Source organism: Suncus etruscus, chromosome 12, assembly GCF_024139225.1.
Source record: "Suncus etruscus isolate mSunEtr1 chromosome 12, mSunEtr1.pri.cur, whole genome shotgun sequence".
NCBI classification, from domain to species: domain Eukaryota; kingdom Metazoa; phylum Chordata; class Mammalia; order Eulipotyphla; family Soricidae; genus Suncus; species Suncus etruscus.
The window spans coordinates 64978547-64986222 of record NC_064859.1 but is presented as its reverse complement, the minus strand read 5'-3'; the positions used below and the strand labels follow the sequence as shown (position 1 = coordinate 64986222).

General features: G+C 35.6%; 1 non-coding gene across 1 annotated transcript; it reads left to right on the top strand.

Annotated features, from left to right (window-relative positions):
* The first annotated feature begins 1069 nt into the window (after positions 1-1069).
* On the top strand, positions 1070-1176 carry LOC126025084 (U6 spliceosomal RNA). The gene has a single exon (XR_007501131.1). It is a non-coding gene; the product is annotated as a U6 spliceosomal RNA (small nuclear RNA).
* Positions 1177-7676: the final 6500 nt, after the last annotated feature.

The window sequence follows — 7676 nt, the reverse complement described above, 5'->3', positions numbered from 1 at the left end:
TGATCTTAGTGTATTTGCCCATGTCTTCTCTGTGTGGTTTATTGATTGAAGTCTGATATCAAGGGATTTTTTTTCCACTTTGAGTTGGCATTGTTGTAAAGTGTAGGATATGTAAAGTGTAGGATTTAATTTAATTTAAATAGTAAATTTAATTAATATTAAATTTATTTATATTTTATTTACATATTTTATCTTTATGTTAATTATATTTAATTTAAATATTAATAAAATTAATTTAATTTAATATATTTAATTATACACGTATTTATCCAATTGATGCAACATTTGTCAAAGAGGTTGTCTTTATTTTATTTCATTTTCTCGGATCAATTGTCAAAGATTAGCTAATCACATACTTGGGGGTTACTCACTGGATATTGTATTCCATTGACTTGAGCTTTTGTCTTTGTTCCAATACCATACTGTTTGATGACTTTGGCTTCGTAGTACAGCTTCAAGTTAGGTAATGAAATTTCTCCCAATTTCTTGCTTTCAGAATGGTTTTGGCCGCATGGAGTGTTTTTTAGTTTCACACAAACTGTACAGTTGGCTGTTCTAAGTCTTTAAAGAATACTATCTGAATTTGCATAAAGATTGCATTAACTATAATTAGTAGTTTTGGGAATATGGTCATTTTGATATTGCTGATTCTTCCTATCCATGAAATGTTTTTCCATTCCTTAGATCTTCTTCAATTTATTTAAGCATTTTGTTGATTCATAATATAGGTCTCTCACAAAAAGTTGATTCTGAGGTTGGTTTCATGGGTTGATGGGTTTTAGTTTGGTTTGTTGTTGTTGTTTTCTCTATTTTAAGTAGTACGGACTCTTATTTTTTCTGGAATGCAACTAATTTTTCTGTACTGACTTTGAAGCAAGCCACTTTGATGTACTGATTGATTGTTTCTAGGAGCTTTCTGGGGTCTTCAATGTATAGTTTCATGTCATCTTCAAATAGAGACAGTTTGACTTCCTCCTTTCCAGTTTGTATCCCTCTGATTTCCTTCTCTTGGCTGATTGCTGTTGCTAGGACTCCTAATACTATATTGGATAAGAATAGAGAAAATCCAGTGCTCGCTTCGGCAGCACATATACTAAAATTGGAATGATACAGAGAAGATTAGCATGGCCCCTGGGCAAGGATGACACGCAAATTCGTGAAGCGTTCCATATTTAAAAAAAAAAAAAAGAATAGAGAAAATCCACAGAAACAAACACAACAACAAACACAACAACAAACAATCTGTAAATATTAAAATTTTATTTAAATAAATATTTAAATAAAATTAAATGTTAAATATTTCTGTTAAAGACTTGTAATTCATGTTGGTCACAATAAAAATTTTTTAAATATAATTTTTAAGGCCCGGAGAGATAGCACAGCGGCGTTTGCCTTGCAAGCAGCTGATCCAGGACCAAAGGTGGTTGGTTCGAATCCCTGTGTCCTATATGGTCCCCCGTGCCTGCCAGGAGCTATTTCTGAGAAGATAGCCAGGAGTAACCTCTGAGCATCACCGTGTGTGGCCCAAAAACAAACAAAAAATATATATATATAATTTTTATTTTGAACATAGTGGCTTACATATTGTTGACAATAATATTTTAGGTACATATTTACATAAAATTAGGGGGATTTCCATTACCGATTTGTCCTCCCTACCCCTCCATTTTCGTCCTACCTCCCAAATCCTCCTCCCTCACCCCCAGGACTGCTAGAAAATGTGGTCCCCTCTGTACCTAGTTTACTACTTAGTATTCTTGCACCTGTTTGTTCTTGTTGCCTCCCTTATTTCCCCCTCTAACTGGGAGGCAGGACTAGATAGTTCAAGTTATGTGGTTTTGTTTGTAGAAGGGAAAATTAATATACTGGGGTAAAAGTCTAATATGCCAAAAATGGGTGGGATCCTTCTAGAGGTTCTCATCATCGGTTTGAGAGACAAAGGAGAAAAATAAGGTGTAACACCCCAACAGTACAAAAAAAAATTGTCAAATATCCAGTGAGCACTCCAACAATAACAACGATAAGCATCACAAAAATAGCCATGGTCTTGAGATAAAAAAACATGGCAGGGCATATAAAGAAAGAAAAGAAAAGAAGGAAAAAACATAAATGTAAATGGGGACAATAACTTCAATAACCACACCAAAACAAGAAATTGACAAGAAGTAGATAGGTAAATAAAAATAAAAAATAATAATAAATGAGTATTTAAAAAATATATATATAAAAAATAAAAAAAATCTTTTGTGCTTTTTGCCTTTTTGCGGAGGTCTGCCAGGTGCCCTCCCTGCTGGCTAAAAATCCTGCTCCAGGAAGGGAGGGAGACCCTCCCAAGCCCAAAGGACAGGGATTTAAGCCCCACCCTAGGCCAGTCTCTGGACCCGGCCTGGGAGTAGGGAAAACCCAGGGTGCCCCATCAGATCCTCCCAGGAACCCACCTGGAGATCCGGAGGAAAGGGGGAGAGGGGGGTCGGGTGACCCAGGTCCGGGCCCCCCTACCCTAGGCCGGGCCAAGAGGCCCCTGGCACATGCGGAGGTCTGCCAGGTGCCCGCCCTGCCGGCTCTGTTATCTATTTGCCAATAAAAAATTACACAGGAAGAAAGAACTATATGAAAGCTTTATAAATTAGATATAAATATAGGTAAAGTCTATTATCTGCTAATGGTCCATCTTCTTTTTATCTGAACTTCAGGGCACAAGCTGTAGAAAAAACCTTCTCGGGGCCGGGCGGTGGCGCTAAAGGTAAGGTGCCTGCCTTGCCTGCGCTAGCCTTGGACGGACCGAGGTTCGATCCCCCGGTGTCCCATATGGTCCCCCAAGCCAGGAGCAACTTCTGAGCGCATAGCCAGGAGTAACCCCTGAGCGTTACCGGGTGTGGCCCAAAAACAAACAAAAAAAAAGAAAAAAACCTTCTCTAGGGTAAATGCATTTTACTAAATGTACAAGGTTCTGACTACCATTCCCTCAAACACATATCACCAACACTAAGAGAGAATGCTCCAAGTAGATATAGGAAAACACATAAACTCTCTTTCTTTTTTTAACAAATAAAAATGCTGAATAACAACAAAAGTTATGCAAATTGCCAACAAGCAAGTCATTTTGAGCCACCAGCATTTTAAGAATAAATCCACAGTTAATAATTACAAGTTAAAACATATCTATGATGATTTTGCTGTTAGGTTTTGTCTCAGTGGGACTGAAATAACCTATTAACTCAGTATAATAGCTCAACTCTCAGTATTCACATTTTTACAAAAAAAGTATCTGTATAAGGAAAATGGAAATAAATTTGTTTTTTCTATGTAGGTACTATTTCAATTAAATCAAATCTCAAAGGACAATATAGTTTAGGGCAACTCAGTGGATATTTATTGCAGAACATTGATGAAATCAGTGAAAATTAAAACAAGAAACCAAGGGCCAAAGGTAACATGATGGAAGAACTGGTCCACACAAATGAGTTAGGAAGGGGATAAAGTGAGTGGTGTTGGGGTCCTTGGGAGAGAAAGGTGGGTACAGTGGTCATGAAATTATATACATGGGAAACCACCAAATAACTAGTGTAAATCACAATAAACCTCAATAAATCACAAGAAACTCAATAATTTTTTTAAAAAAACTTGAGAAAATGGAGTATATGTTTATGACAAAGAAAAAAATTAGAGGACTCTTTTTTCTATCACATCTTATACATTACTTTATTATTTTTTCAAAATTCCCTGCACTATTCTTTATTTTATATTTTTAAATAATACTTTATTCTTCAAAATTACAAATTTGTTTGAAGTTGGGCTTCATTCATAAAAAGAACAATCCCCTTCACCTGTGCAACATTCCCACCACCAATGCCCCTGTTTCCTTCCTCCCCCAGATAGTGCCTATATTTGAGAGAGGTATTATACTTTTCACACTCATTACCATTGTTATGATAGCTTTTAATCTAGTAACTTTTCTAACTTCACTCACCACCCTTTGTGGTATACTTCATATCATGAGTAGTCTTTTCAACCCTTATCTCTATGGTCTCTGGGTATTACTACAGTAATGTCTTTTATTTTTATTAAAACCCATAAATGAACAAGACTATTTTGTGTCTGTCTCTCTACCTCTGACTTTTTTTCACTCAGCATAATAGTTTTCATGTCCATCTATGTATAGGAAAATTTCATGGTTTCATCTCTTCTGATGGCTGCATAGTATTCCATTGTATATATGTACCACAGTTTCTTCAGCCACTCATCTGTTGTCTGGCATCTGGGTTGTTTCCAGATTCTGGCTATTATAAATAGCACTGCAATGAAAATAGGTGTGCAGAAAGCATTTAAATATTAAAGATATTAAAATAATAAATAAATTAAAATAAATTTAAATATTAAAGATATTAAAATAATATCTTTATTTTAACACTGTGTTTACAAACATGAATGTACTTGGGTTCCGTCATAAATAGAACAACCCCTTCACCAGTGCAACATTCCCATCCATCATTAGTGCCTTCATCTCCCTTCTTTCCGGCCCTCCTGCTGCATTTGAGACAGGCTTTCTACTTTCCTCCCTCATTGACACTTTTATGATAGTTCTCAGTGTAGTTATTTCTCTATTTGCACTCACCACTCTTCGTGGTGAGCTTCATATTGTGAGACGGTCCCAGAAGACATTTTTTAATGCATTTTTGTTTTCCTAGGTTATGTCCCTAGAAGTGGTATAGCTGGATCATATAGGAGTTCAATTTCCAGGTTTTTGAGAAATCTCTATATTGTTTTCCATAAAATTTAGAGGATTCTTAATAGAGAGCCTGTTCTTTTCAATATACAGTAAGGAAAGGATGTCTATATATGAATTCACAACAAAAATAATTAAATTCTTGTTTGTAATTTCTTTGTTTCTTGTGACATTAAACAAAGCAATAAAAATGTAAAAACAGCATGCCTGAGAGGACACCTACTTTATTGGGTTTTTTTGGGGGGGTGTTAGGTAGGCTGACACATAGTGCTCAGCCTGTGGGAGGGAGTCATGGGGCCACATTATGACACACAGTCTGTGTGTATCTGAATTGGTCAGTACTATGATCTGAAGAGACAATAGTGCTCTTGGCCCACAGGTTCTGGAATCCATTAGGGCCACATTTGAGAATTCTGAAAAGAGGGAAATGTGTGTGGTGCTTGGAATTGAGGGACCTTGGCATGTCTTTTATTCTATTTTCAGTATCCCATTATAATTTTATACAATGACATTTGCACACATAGCATTACTTCAAAGAACAGGCATTGGAATTTTTGGTAAGATAAAATGTACCCCAATTGTTCTCACTCCTTAAAATGTTAACTCCCAGTGTTACCACTTGCATCTCAGTGCCTAGAACAGCTGTTTTCTCTAGGCTGAATCACTAAATGTTCTCATGAATCATAAGAAATTACATACTGTTGGGAAAATTTACCTCTGAAAAAAGTATTGTACCCTTTCCAATGGAAAAAAGAATATTAAAACTATGAATAAGTTTTATTCTTGGAAGAGAGTTAAATTATCTAAATCTGAGGCCGGAGAGATAGCATGGAGATAAGGTGTTTGCCTTTCATGCAGGATGTCATCGGTTCGAATCCCGGCGTCCCATATGGTCCCCCGTGCCTGCCAGGAGCAATATCTGAGCCTGGAGCCAGGAATAACCCCTGAGCACTGCCGGGTGTGACCCAAAAAACAAAAAAAAAAAAATTATCTAAATTCATGGTAACATTTTATGGAAATGGTTTTCAGTATTTCACTGAAATGTGAAATGCTTCCTAATAAATCATAATATTAGTTATGAATTGACTGATGTTAGTTACTTCTCTAAAGAACATTATATTTTTCTTTTTTCAATCAGCTAAGAAGCAACATTAGAAAAAATACTGAATTTGTGTAATACAACCCTTTTATATTTAAGGTTGTTTACCTTGGTAATTAAAAAACAAATGTTTTGTGCTCTTCTTTGTTATATTTTGTTTTTATGACATCTCTGAAATGATGTACTTTTCTAAAAGCACATAAAATTAATGTGATAATCAAGGTGCATTATTGCTAGCTGAGGGGCTTTTTTTCCCCTTTAGTTATTGCAGGTATTCTTTGATTTTGGCCTTGATGGTGCTGTAAAGTCATAAGCAACACACAGCACACAAGACATATATACATGTTTAGTTTACAAAAAGCACTTGTGATATTTTAAATGATCTTTCCTTAAAAATCATGCAGTAACTTGCAATTTTCTAGAGAATATTCATTAAATTTGTTGGGTTTAAATTTAGATCACATTGTTTTGGCATCATATTTTTATACTGGAGAGAGACTATCAAGTATCCTTACCTTAATTTTAGAAGATAGTTTCTCAAAATACTAAAATCTATACTTTTATTGCCTTAATAAATTTTTTTCTAGGTGAGCCACTCTGAATTCTACAGTAGTCATAGATTTTACCTGATGCCTACAATTCCAAGGCTTTATTGCTTTTCATAAAGAAACTGATGTGTAGAATTGAAAGACAAGCTAGAATATCTATTCTTTGGTTAAAGGTGTGCAAGTTTGAATTATTGTATTCATTTGCCTTTCTACTTAACATGATGTTATTGGAAAATCTGAGATTCTTATTGGCAGAAAGTATTCTTCTTTGCTTACATGTCTCACCTCATTTCTTAACACTCTCAACCTCCAAATCCACATGAGCTTAAAATTTCTCATATTTCTCTTCACCAATTGTTTCTCATGCTTGGCTCTGTATTCTTTTTTTGTTTGTTTGTTTTGTTTTGTATAGCAATAAATATAGTTGTTTGAATGATTTATCTCACACTCTTGCCCTGAACACTTTGATTCAGACATTTTCCCAGTGGAGTCCCTGACCTATCCTGTGCCTTTTATGTTCTCTAAGGGTATCTCCTAGGGATTTTCTTCTTTTATTGCATACCGAAATAAAGTGCAAGGGCACTGTCTCTCCTCCAAAGCAAACAGGAAGGCAATACATTTAAAACAAAGAAGTTAGCATACTAAATAAAAGACTTGAAGTTATGGACTCTTTAGTGAACTCTGCAATAATCCCTAATAGCCTGAAGGTCTTCATGTCTCCACCTGGTGGGGGGGGGGGTCCAAAGGAAGCCTGTGACATGTCAGGTGCAGTATAAAGATGGGGCACTTGTTATGAGAGGACAGCACCAAGAGCCTAAAGTCAAGACCTGTCACCTGGGCTGTGCAATTGGCCCTGCATGAGATTAGGAGGATAGGAGACCTTTCAAAGATGATCAAGCTTATGAAGTTGAGTAAAATAGTATGAAAAACTGGCATCTACCTCAATATTAATCCTAAAAGACACAAGTGTGCCTATATATCACAGGATGTGATCACAGAATATTAAACACTGTAGAAAAAAACATAGCACTCCTAAGTTCACTGCAGCACTATTCACTATAGCCAAAATTTGGTAACAATCCAAGTGTGTAAGAACAGATGACTGGATAAAGCAATGGTATATACATATGGAATATTACGTGATTGTAAGAAAAGATAAAATCATGCCTTATAGATGGACCTTGATAATATTATGTTGAACAAATTAGTCATAAGCAGAGGAACAGACACAGAATTATCATTATCATATAAAAATGATTCAAAGGAACAAAATAGGGGTACAACAAATGCCCACAGGAAACAA